We start from the raw sequence: 13,808 nt of genomic DNA on the forward strand, positions 1-13,808 counted from the left end.
ACATTCTTTCAGTTTGTCACTCTATTAGAGAGTTTTTAAATAGTTTTCATGTAGCTTGCAGGCATTTCACTCATGCAACTGTTCCTTTTATTTCAGTTTAACTAGCTCGTCATTTTTGTGTAGTTCCTCTTTTTGAAGTTAAATGCTACTGTGGTGGAGTTTTTTTGGTATTTTCCTCCCCCCTCCCCCCAAGGATGTTAAATTTAATTGCATTGTGATCGCTATTACCAAGCATCTCAGCTATATTCACTTCTGGGCCCTGATCCTGTGCTTCACTTAGGACTAAATCAAGAATTGCCTCTCCCCTTGGGTTCCAGGACTAGCTGCTCCATGAAACAGTCATTAATGATATCTACAAATTTTATCTCAGCATCCTGTCCTGAGGTGACATGTACTCAAGTCAATATGGGTATAGGTGAAATCCCACATTATTATTGTGTTTTCTGTTTTGTAGCCTCTCTAACCTCCCATAGCATTTCACAATCACCGTCATCATCCTGGCCAGATGGTTGGTAGTATATTCCTACTGCTATCCTCTTATATTCAAGCATGGAATTTCTATCCATAGAAATTCTATGGTACTGTTTGATTCATTTAAGATTTTTACTATATTTTACTATGCTTTCTTTCACTTATAGTGCCACTCCACCACCAACCTGACTTACTCTGTCATTCCTATACATTTTGAATACTAGTATTACTGTGTCCCATTGATTATCATAGTTCCACCAAGTTTCTGTGATGCCTATTGCAATGATGGAGGCCAACTCCAGGTGTCTGTATCAACTGAGAGACCATCAGGCTTAATTAATGCTGGTGCAACATTATTAAAATTAAGTGGTTAAAATTGCAGTAAAATACGTAATGTTTGGACTTTCCTAAATGCTGGTGAACAGATGATTGTAACACTCTTATGCTAATCTCTGTATTTCTCATGTTAAGAGTGATAACTGTACATGTCTTACACAACTCTCAGATGGCTGGGACAGACTCCATAACAACAAGAGCCATTAATCATTGCTGAGTTTTGCCTATAAAAACAGCTACCCCCCTGCGGGAGACAGTGGCCAATGGATACCCATTAAAAAGCAACATGTCCAAAGGAAACTCCTCAATTCTAAATACAGTAGGTAGAAACCAGTATAAGAGACAATGGAGAAGGGGAAACTCCCACCCAGGGATGAGTCACACAGGAAGACTTCACCAAAAAATTACCACAGGGACTCCCCCCCATCACCTTTTGCATCTGTGAGCCTTGGGGTCAAAACAATCACACGGCAGGATGTTCAAGTAAAAGCTGCCTAGTGGAAGGAAAGGACTCTTTTTACCAGATTGGATTCAAAGAGGCAAGGACTCTGCCAGGTAAACGACCCCAGCTGTCACAACTGGGATAAGCCTCAGAAGCTGAGTGTATAAGACTTTGTTACTTTGAACAGAAGTTTTATAAGATAATAACCTAAGTTTGTCTTTAGTATTCTTAACATTGTGCAAATATCTCTTGTTTCATTTTCTTTTAATGAATAACACCTAAATAAGTTTATTACAGGATCAGACTGAGCTTTGAATAACTGGATAAAGGATGATCTAAGGAAGAACTGACCTATGGTATGTCTCTCATCCTTTTGGAACAGAGGAATTTAGATTTTCTTTGATATTACAGTGAAAGGGGCCTAATATCACAGGAGTCCACTAACTTGGTGTAAAGAGAGACTGGGGCTTCCAAGGGGATTGTTTAAAATCTATATTAAAGCTGGCCAAAGCCTAGGAAGTTAATAAGCAGCGCTGTTAGCTGATGTCTTTAAGGAGACTCTCTACACTAGAGAGTTTTGTCAACAAAACAGTGGAGGTGCACATGTTATTAGGAGGAATTTAGGGAAGCCAATTTGTTATTACTGAGAGATCTTTAGAATACAGGATTACCCCTAAAAATTACTGGTACGGTAGTTCGCTTTACTGGAATTTCCAGGGAGACAATCCTCCCTTGAAAGGACACGGATACGGCCCTCCGATCAAGATAGAACACATAAGCTATGATACTTTGAAAACAGATACCAAATTAATTTACAAGTGGGTGGTTACATTAGGAGAAAGAGAAATCAAACATGACATGTAACCACATAACAATATATATATTATCAGACTACAAGTATTAGAAGATATATGGTACCAAAAATAGTACTTGGACTACTAGAACATAGAACTAGAACTAGAACATATATGGTATAAGAAAGAACTCTACAATACCTAACACCATCAATGTAACAATAATATACTTAACATTTTATCACAAACATCTATATTTAAACATCTATCATCTAGCAAGCATGGGTCAGGTGCTTGCTGGATGGGTAGAGAGGGAGAATTTCACTCAAACCACAAGCATCCAATTTTATTGACATGCAAACTCAGGTGGTGTTTTACTTACACAACCTTTAAAACATCCCTCTGTTCGTCAGGGAAGGTCCTTCTGTTCTGTCCAAGAATTGCTAAGAGAGCTACCTCAGGCTCAGACACAGAGCGGGGACTCAGTTAGCCCGGTTGCCTGTAAGCCCTAGAGGCGTCTGTGCAGGGTTACCTCAGGCTCAGACACAGAGTGGGGACTCAGTTAGCCCAGTTGCCTGTAAGCCCAGAGGCACCTACGCAGCTCTCCGACACAAAGATCACCTCAGGCTCAGACACAGAGCGGGGACTCAGTTAGCCCGGTTGCCTGTAAGCCTAGGATCACCTGTGTGGTTTCCTAGTAGAAGGGTTACCCTGGCTTGGACATGAAGCGGGGACTCAGTTAGCCCGGTTGTCCAAAGCCTAAGGCGCACCTTTGCTTCAATGCTGCTCGCTGCGGTTCAGGTGTTTTCGGGGTGGGTCGTGGTTCTTTCCAGCTCTTTTCTTCCAAGTCATTTCAGCTCTTCTTCTTTAGATGGTCTCAGCTCTTCTTCTCCTCAGGAGACCTCAGTGTTCTACAGGATCTCAGCTCTCTACAGAGCTGGCCTGCTGACAGCTGGCTATTTATAGCTTGTCAGAACCGGGAGGGAAGGGGTGCCGTTAGGAGCGCGAACGTCAAAATGGATAGGGGAGGGGTGACATTAGGAGGGAGTTCATCCAAAGGTCACCCAAGCTTAGCCAATCAGCTTGAAGGCCAGCCAATATGCTAATTAGGTCACACCTGCCATGTTAATTAGGTTCTGATGTCAAAAGACTCTTAAGCCAATCAATACCTAATATGCTAATTAGACTCCCCTTCCATGCTAATTAGAAGGGGGGAGCAGTGGGGGTTACCTCAGGAGTGAGAACGTCAACAATGGATAGGGGAGGGGCTAGGAGTGAGGAGGGAGTTAGGAGTGAACAGAGAGCAGAGTTATTTTCTAATTGCCAACGCCAGATTCACTTACTAATTTTTATCCTAAAGATCCTTTTCCTAAAACTTATCGATATTTTAAACAGAATGTGCAGCCACTGAGACCACTCTTAATCTATCCAACTGATCACTGTTATTTTTGTTATAATTTTAAACCCCTTCTGAGGCTTTTCTGCAACTCTTTTTACCTGACTATTCCTCCTAGCAAATTCAAATAGTTTGAAACAAAAAACTCCAGCTACACACACACTACAAAGCGCCTTCCACCAACAAAACTCTCCTGCTTTGCTGACAAAATAAAACCACCTCGATGAGAGGTGTCAAGCTTTTTGCAGCAAAGTTATACTGACAAAGAATCAGTGTAGACATTGCACTTGGTTACGTCACCGTAAATGGCCCACAATGCCTATCCTGACCACTCTGGTCAGCGGTTCAAACTCCATTGCCCTACACCCAGGTACACAGGCATCTGCCCCTCCCCCTTTAAAGGCCTGGGAATTTTCCTGTTTGCTCGGCATGGAGAGCTCACATCACATCTTCCTATTCCAAGCTGACTATGGTTAATATTCCTGTTATTGAACGGTCTGCCCTGAAGTGGAAGGCAGGGTTTTGAAATACCAAGGGGCATGACAGCTATTATATCAATATCCTCATTTAATACCAGGCCCTCAAGTTGACCCAGCTTAATATTTAGACTTCTTGCTTTTGTACACAAGCACGTATAAAATTCGTCAATATTTAGTGGTCTGCCTTCATGTGATGTGACTGAATGGGACTCTTTTTTGTTTGACTGTTTCTCTTCAGGTCTGAACTTCCTATCTGTACTTTATCAACTTATATCATCTCCTCTTTACTAGAATATAGAGTTTCCCCTTTAATAAATCCACCCCTAAGGGATGTCTCTGTCCATATCATGTGCTCCTCTGCACCCATCAGTTTTCTCCCAGCCCTTAGTTTAAAACCTCCTGTACAACTTTGTTAATTTTACATGCCAGCAATCTGGTTCCATTTTGGTTTAGGTGGAGCCCATCCTTCCTGTAGAGGCTTCCCCTTTCCTGAAAGGTTCCCCGGTTCCTAATAAACTAAATCCCTCCTCCAAATACGATCATCTCATCCACACATTGAGACCTTGCAGTTCTGCCTGTCTGACTGGCCCTGTGCATGGAACTGGAAGTATTTCAGAGAATGCTACTATGGAGGTCCTGGAGGTCTCTTACCTAGCAGCCTAAATTTGACCTCCAGCACCTCTCTCCTACCTTTCCCTATGTCACTGGTACCTTCATTTACCATGACCACCAGCTCCTCCCCAGCACTGCACATAAGTCTATTTGAATGTCTCAAGAAGTCCTCAGTATTCACACCTGGAAGGCAATTCACCATGCAGTTCTCCCAGCCATCACAAACCCATTGTTATATATATTTCTAATAATCAAATCCCTCATTACTATTACCTGTCTCTTCCTAATAATTGGGGTCCTCATATCCTCAGTTCAAAAGGATACCATGACATCATCCAGAAGGACGGTTCCAAATATGGGATTGTTTCCCTCTGCTCCAGCTTGATGTTCTCCTTCCCCAAGATTTTCATCCTCCTGAACAGACTGGGGTTGGAAGTGCTCTATTGTGTCCCTGACGTCTTGTCTATATACCTCTCTGTCTCCCTTAGCTCCTCCATCGACTCTGGTCTCAAGAGCCTGTACGCAATCTCTGAGGGCCATGAATTGCTTGCACTGAATATACACATATGCCTCCTGCCCACAAGGCAGGTAATGGTCTATGCTGCATTCAGTGCAATGAACTGGATAGCTCCCACTCTGCTGCAGGACTTCTGCCTGCATTATTTTTACTCTTGCAGGTGGGTTTTTGTGCGTCTCTTTGTTCTTTGTGGGTTGTTTGGCGGAGGGATGTGGGGGAAGGGTTATTGGACTAAGTTTAGAATATGTTTGTTAGGTGTATCTGGCTCTCAAGCTCCCTCTCTAAACTCCCTTGCAAAATTCCCCTGGATGCTAGCTCCTCTGGTCACTTAGGAACTGGCTTTTTAAACCCCTGTTCTCCCTGAGTTAGCCCCACCCCCTTGTCAAAGGATCCTAAAAAGATTAGGAATCAAAAGATAGCAGGCTCCTTAGCGAGCTCTCAGCCTAGCTTAGCAGGTCTCTTGGCTTGGCACGCAGCACATATTGTGACATTGCCATGCAATGTAGCAACTTCTTTTTAAACTTCTTTTTTACTATTTTAAGACAAATGTTGAAAGCTGAAATGTTTCATCAAAATAAGTTGAGGAAACAACACTTCCTCCCATGTGCAGAGCCCTATGCTCCACAGAGTGAGGGTCAGTTAGGAGGCCAACCTGGCAAACTCACATCAGCAGTCCTTATACACACCAGTCACCCCACTGACATCAGTGGCATGACTGACATAAGTAACCTTATCTCATCTTGGACAGTGACACTAGACTATTCCCTTTCATGGTTGCTTCAGGTCAGTTTCATTCACTCATCCTCATATGTAATGTTCTTGTGTTTGTGTTCCCAACACTGCAGGGTGTAATAAATATGTTGGTGAGAGGCTGAACTTTATTTCCTGTACCCAGTGATGAGATCTGGGTCAGGGTTCCAAAATGAAGGCCCCACTTCAGCAAGGTACTTAAATACACATCTCACTTAAGCATATGCCTGTTTTCTACTCAACTGCTTATCCATTAGAAATGTGCTTAAGTACCTTGTTGAATCAGGGTCCTAACACCCCACTTATGTGACAGAGGTCAGCATCCACTAGCTCCGGTGGTTGCCATCACACAGGGGAAGGTTAATTTAAATAATCTTGTTTTCACTGAGACGGGGGAGTTTTTCATGTGACAAAAACATTATATACACAAAGTTACTAAACTTAAATGTTGGGCCTGAACTAATTTGACAGAGACCATTTAAAGCAATCTATTTTCCTAGACATAATGCAATGACAATAATGTTAATAATACATAGTACATTTATTACATTGCATTTACCACCTGCAAAACACTTTGCTAACACTAATTAAAGCCTCACAATATCTCTGAGGGGGAGATCAATACCCCTTTTATTCCCATTTTACCAGCGTAGTTCCTCCATCACCAGACTTGACCAAGATCACACAATAAGTCAATGGTAGAGCCAGACACACTGCTTTCCAGCAATCCCCATGTAAAGGACACAAGTTGGTAAAGTTGTCCACTTAAATCAACCCTTTTAACAGACAAGTCATTGAAGAAACCTACAGGCTCCCAGAACTACAGTTCTTGCTATGGGCAACCTTGAGAAAATCTGCTCCAGGTTGTTGAAATCTTGAATTTAAATAGATACAAACAAGGCATTTCACTGTACACTGACATGAGGTACCTAGAGCAATATGTCTCCTCTCTGGAGGATTGGCTGTTCAGCGCAGAACTGGTAGGTGTACAACAGCATATGTTACAGAAATGATTTCCTGTCCTGGTTTTTAGTTATACACAGAGAGACTTTCATAGTAGGGGGCAGAGTGGGAATGGGGGACAGTCAATCACATCAGACTTGGAACAAAGTCATTTTCCAGACTGCCAGCTACAGTTAAGTGAATGCTTAGAAGGACAGATTATACAGACACACACCACACACACACATTTTTAATCTTCAATGAGTTAAAGGGGAAGAACCTCAGCAGAGGATCTGTCCCAACATGACATCTGTCTCCAGATCCTAGGGGCCTGATTCTCCATTGCGCTGCACATTGTATGGTCACTTACAGCGGTGTACAATGACTGCAGAATGGATGTAAAATGCTACCATTCTGAAGTGGAAGCAATTTACACCCACTTGTCACCAGTCTAAATGACTGCACAAGGTCCAGGGCAACAGAAAATCCGGCCCAAAGAAATTCAAAGATGCAGTACACAGTAAACAAAACCATAATTGTTACACAGCTACGTACACAACACAAACAGAGCCAGGGTGGAAACATCTCTCACCCATGCACAAATATTTGCAAGAGGCTCCCAGAAAATGCCTGACAGTGCAATTTATTTAGTGGCTTTGAAACTGCTGCCATTCCTTTCAAAGTTGTTCCAGCATGAAAGTCCCTTTTAACATTTTTTTCAGTTGTTTATTCCACTGTCAATAGAGAGGAGACATGCCTCAATAACTCACTCAAAAAAACCATTTTAAAAAAATTTACTAATGATCTTCCTATTCAATGAATACATATATATATAGTCAGCGGGAAAGTCATTTACCTTTTAGAAATGAAGGAGTTCTATTAATTGATTTTATCCTTACCATTACATTAATACAATTTTAGACAATCTAATATATATACACACACACACTTAATTTGCCCATATATCACCACTATATGAAGTGAGTTAATGTCTTATTACATTGCTATTAATTTGCAGTGAGCTGCTTAGAGGACCCACTGGAGCTCAGCATCCCACTGCACTAGGCACTGTACCGACACACAGTGAGTATCATGTTGGACTAATGTTGGGAGACACAGGCAGAGACCTATCCACAGTCCCATTGCAGGTCAGTGGCAGAGCCAGAAAGAGAACCAAGTTCTTCTGAGTCCCAGTTTAGACCACAACGCCTCTCAACTGAGGTGAAAGAGAAAATTCAGCATCTTATAAATCATGGTGAAATTGATTTGGGAGACAGTCATCTTCCTGAGCAGGGGATGGATTCCATCAGCTAAAGGGACTTTTCCATTTCTATTATGATCCTACTACTCCAATTACATATTATATGAACACTGCCTTCAACCAGTACCTCATAATCAAGGACAATTTAAAGTCTGGTCATTCAAAAGGCCCAATTGACATATTCTGTACATATGTACAGACAGACAAGTTTGAAGTTATTCAGAAGAGCACCAGGATTGCATTGTATAGCGACTCACTTACCATAGAAATAAACATGATGTAAATTGATAGAGTAGATGGCTAGTTTATGCCATATTAAGCATTGGCCACAATATTCTTTTGTTTCAATGTGATTTCGATGAACCTCTCACCATTAGGAAGTGAAAATTCTATTCTTTGTCCTGGTCGTGTTTGTCCCTTTCTAAAAAGAAATCTTACAACAGGAAAAACACACAAACAAATGGTTGTTACAAGTCATAGCAATCAGTGAGCAACATTCAAAGGTATTTTTAAATGAGCAGCTAGTTTGTTAGAGCCAGAGCACCATCTAGAGCTTTAGATGATATGGTAAAAAGAGAATAGAAACACTTTTTTGAAGGGCTTCCCTCAATGTCTGATTCAAGGTGTTCTGGTACTCTGGCTGGCCCCAGGATGCCTTTTGATTTTCCATGCACACTCTGCATCCTGTCTGTTATGGACAAATCCAAAACATCACTGAACCACTTTTCCCCTATTACACTAGAAGTTGAGAGGTTGTTGAATACTATAAATTAAAAAATTTGGACCTTCTGAGGACAGACAGAAACCATCCTACATTGCAGAGTTCTTAGCGACTCTTTGTTTCCTTCTGTGTGTCCTCCATCAATAATTAGGAGATTCCACACTGGGAGAATAAAATAAAAAGCTCACTTGCAATAAATACAGTATCCCTGACTCTAAATAAATAATCATCTTCCCATGGGAGCATGTGCTTCAACTGTCTCACAAAAAAACAAAACAAAAAACTTCATCTTGGAAAATAAATGATCAAGATGACAAGATGAGAATTTAGGAACCTAATGTCTTATGATGTGGGTTTAATGAGCCATTTCTCTCACTAGTGGGGAAAGGGGTGGATGGCTCCTACAGGAAATTACCAATGGCTGAGTTAATACTTGCACATACTACAAACTGATGCGAACAAAGACTCAGAGTGAGTTACAGGCTGGAAGAAAGGGCAAAGTGCTGCTAGAAGTGATGCAGGCAATTCAATAGCTGGTGCTTTTCCATCTCAGTCAGCACTTAGGCAACACCCCTGGATGGTGCTGAGGGCACTGTTCAGCTAAACTTATAGATGATTTATTAGGTGCGCCCTTTCCTCTGTAGCCCTGGCTACAACAGAAGTGCAAACTGTTATGCTCACGGCATACACACAGAGAAGTTGGATAAAAACATAAAGTGCTCTTGCTAGAACTTGCAATGTAACACTACTTTACTTCTCAGCATTCAGAACCATAACACACAAGAACTAAAACCGGAATAAAGAGACAAGAAGGCTGCTCCCTAAACAGATAGGCATAACTCACCCCCACCTTACATTAGGCAGGTTGGCTGGCTGCAGATTGACTACTGATCACATGCTTCCCTACAGAGCTCCTTAGTCTAGTACAGGACCAGGAAACCCTCACCATTACTCCCCGGATAGTTTGCAATTTCAACACAGTTCTCAATATGCCATGCAGCTTTTGGTACCAAGTCATGACATGCTCATCTAAGCCAGTTACAAGAAGCATGGCTGAGCTGTGCCACACAGCAGGTTTTCCCCTCACAACAGAGCCATGTGTCAGTAATGGTTCCATATCCACTCTTTTCATGCCGCCTGCTTCTGTTTGATTAGTGCATTCTGGAAAATCTGGGTGGCCATTCCATTGCACTGTGGTGGGAGACAGAATGTCTACAGAACACACACACACACACACACACACACACACACACACAGAGTAAGAGTGGCATCAGCAACACTTGACAAGCTGACAAGATGTAAAACTGAGGTCCTGACCAATTGTGATTGTTCACACTCTTCTCTTGAGTTGCCTTTAAGAATAAGGGCCATATCAAAATCCTCTCTCCATTTGCACAACATTTCCCTGAGGAATAACACATCTCGCCTACTGGCACATTTAACCCGGCTGATACAGCTGGGGAAATTCATTCCATCCATTGGGTAGGAGATGGCTATCCTTACAAAAATAAACTGGCCAGCTCTCCCAAGTAAAAGAGGGATATCACCTGCTTGGGTCACATATTATCTTCCACCAAATGTTGGAAAGTGGAGCCTCAGTCAAAACACCTCAGAAAGACAGGGGGGCCAGATCTACAACTGATGCCTAGTCCCTCCAACGTCACTGAATTTACACCTGTTGAGGATGTGGCCCCTGGCTGCTGTCTTTGGGACCTACACTCATCTTGCTGGCTCTGATCAGAAAAAATAGAATAGAAATGTAGGGCTGGGGGTGATATCAAGAGGTCATCTAGTCTACCACACTGAGGTAGGACCAAGTAAACCTAGAATGGGGATGGGGAATCCAATAACAACTCATTTCATGAAAATTGGGGTAGGGGATGGCAAAATGTTAAGCTGCAGGATCAACGGCAGCAGCAGCTGCTCCAAAACAAAATCTGAACTGCTCAAGATTGGGGGTGTCGAGCAGCCAGTCTGCAGATCAGGTCCAGCCCTTCTTGATGGATTTATGTAGCAGAATCTGAGCTTCGGGTTTTTTTAAAAGTAAATATCTGGCCCTTGTGGTTGTAAAGACACAGTTGCCAAATGTGAACCATGAGCAGCCAATGCAGTGTCATCTTCCTGAGTCTGCAGACAGCCTGGAACAATGGCTCTTAGTCACAGTAACCGAGACCATTAGGACACCGCTGAAGACTCACAAGGGAGAGTGGGCATTCCATCTGTTTCCTGAAGGCCTTGAATTGGGATAGTAGACTGCTAGAACAGCCGTACAGGTAGCAATGTAGAGGATCAAGGGGCTGAGGCTTCTCCCATATGTTTTCAGTGCCCTTCAAGGTGAATTCCTCCTCTTGAACAGAAGGTACAAATCAGTTCTGCTTTAGAAGCATCTCATGCTCAGCTCAGCTTCCATCTCACTCTAGCCAATGCTCTAGGGTTTATACTGATATGGTTTCTCTTTAGTATGCAGAACTTCAGCTCTGTGGCACTGGATTCAAATATATTCCAGGTCAATAGTGACCGAGAGTTACCACCATCCAATACCCACTCAGTGGGAAGTGAAGAGAGACCCCTGGACAAGTGCTCTTATCTCAAACCACCACAACGGGTACTAGCCGACTCCTTCATTGACAATTTCTGTAGAGGCCAAAGACGGAATGGGCCAAAAACAAACCACCTGGCACTTCGCTGACACTCCAAGTCTTTAATGAGAGACATGTCTGTGTGGCTAGAGACTGTCCATCCCAAAGGCTATGAGTATGGGGACCTCTGCACTTCTGGCAGGTGGGAATATAAGGGGCAGGGTTTTGGAGCATACACAGAAGGATTTTGCCTCCACGTGGAGTTGGTTTCCTTTATCATAAAAGGTTATATAAAAAAAAAAGAGGTTAAGGGTCTTTTACAAGAGTGGGTGGGTGAGGTTCTGTGGCCTGCAATGTGCGGGCGGTCAGGATTAGATGATCATGATGGTCACTTCTGACCTTAAAGTCTATGAGTAAAGATTGTGGCACCTTTTGAAGGGCAGGAAAAAAATGACTTGTAGAGGGGGTCGATCCTTGTGTTGATTTCTCTTTTGCACAGAGAGTTGAATGTGCAAGAAACCAGTGTCTAGGCCATCAGCAATACCCAGTTGTGACTGTGCAACTGAAGTATAGCGCACAGAAAATCAAGCTAAACCCAAGAGGAAGTGAGCAATCTTCAGTGACAGTCAAAAGGATGCACTGGAAGAGAGCTAGAAACTGCACAATGATATCGCAAAGGGCAAACCTCGGCAGTGAGCTGGGACTGACGAGTGTACAGGTGAAAACGTACATGTGGCCATTATGTTTGTGCAGCACCTTCTATCCTGAAAGTTCCCCTAGTGCTTTACAAACTCCCCAGTTTGTAAACAGTTTGGGGCAATCTCGTACAGAGCCGAGCACCGCAGTGCCTTGTAAAGAGTGAAATGGTCATAGCAGTAATAAAGTTCAGGTGTGAAGGGTTCCCATCTGCAACTTCTTTCTCTCTTGTTGTGCACATATTTCTCCTCCATTTAGGCATTTTACCTTTCAGCCAAAACCAGGCAGGGGAAGCACTCTTATGAGTGAAAGTAAGGAAAAGGGCTTTTGTTTTTCATGTTATCTGGCTAACCAAGCCTTCAATTCTGACTCAAATGCCTTGTTCTACTAGCACACTGAGGAGCACTCCAAACTGCTTCACAAGCAGTTATTTAACTACCTCGCAGCAGTCAGAGGGCTACATTTTACAGTTGAGGAAACTGAGTCATAGAAGGGAAGTAGCTAGTTCAAGTTCACACAGGAAGTCTGGCAGAGCTGGGAGTACAATCCAGCCCTACTGATTCCCAATCTTGAATTTAGCTGCACAACAGACCTTTAAAATGTCCACGTGCCAAGCAGGACATCTCTCAAAGGAAAAGCTGCTCATGCTCATTCAGATATTTTGTGTTTAAAATGATTCTACTGCACAGGGGCAGCAGCGAATGCATAAACACATAACCTTTGAAGTCACACGACAGGTTTGTCCATGTGTAATAGTTAGTTTCACTTGATGTGTCTTGTGAAGTGGAACACCACTGGTTATGTCTGCAATCTGCCAGTGGCCATGAGTTCATGCAAAAGCTCTTAAAATTCACTGAAACAAATGCACTAATCACAATAAACAATCTGTGCTGGCAAAGACCATTTCAGTAACCTGTGGAGTTATGGGTAAATCCCTGAAAGGAACAGTGGCTGTCCCCTCCTACAGAGACTGGTTTAATTGGAGTCACCAGTTCATCTTAAGGAGAACAAATATTAAAGTCTTCCTCAAAGCTGAGAATGTAACTCGCCCGAGCGAAACTCAAAAGTAAAGGTACCTACGGCAAAACTTGGCCTGAGCCTAAAAGCCACATGGGCTCAAACTGTTTAGAATAATGTTTGGCTGAAGGCAGTACTGGAAGCTCAAATGGCAGCAATGCTAACAGTAACAGCTCCCTCTGTGTTGGGAAGAACAGGGTTTTTTTTAATGCCACCATCTGACATCTCTTGTAACGTGGTGCAATCCCAAACAGTTCAAATCATTTGTGTAAATGTCCACCCAGGGCTGCCTGGACAACATCAGTGACAGGGTTTAGTTTTCCTTCCATTTCTGGATTCGAAAGGCAGCCAAAGAGTTATTTGTCCTTTTCGCCCATCTCCCTCCTCCATGTAAGTGAAAGGAAAGAGGCCTGCATTTCTGGACCTTTGGTCCTCTGGCAGCTCCTTTCTGCGGCAAGTTGTCACTGCCCCGCCATGCAGTCATCTGGGCTCCTGGCTAAGGCAGAAGCAGCTGTTGCTTGTGCAAAACTCGATGCTACTTCAGCATAGAGGCCGATGGCTGTTCCTCCATAAGCAGACTGCCCGACACAGGAGGTGAATTTGTGGGCCCATGGAAGTCAGTGGCAAAACTCCCATTGATTTCAACAGGGCCGGGAAATTTAAGAAATACATAACCACCAATAGTCCCAGTAACTGGTGGCACAAGTCTGCTGCTCAGCTTGCACACTCTCAGATAGCAGAACCTCCATTCTAAACCTATTCCATATGCATTATAAACCTGTACCTATTTCAGTT

The sequence above is a fragment of the Emydura macquarii genome, unplaced genomic scaffold (genome assembly GCF_026122565.2).
Source record: "Emydura macquarii macquarii isolate MOO-44397 ecotype Brisbane River unplaced genomic scaffold, CSIRO-AGI_Emac_v2 contig_1119, whole genome shotgun sequence".
NCBI classification, from domain to species: Eukaryota; Metazoa; Chordata; order Testudines; family Chelidae; genus Emydura; species Emydura macquarii.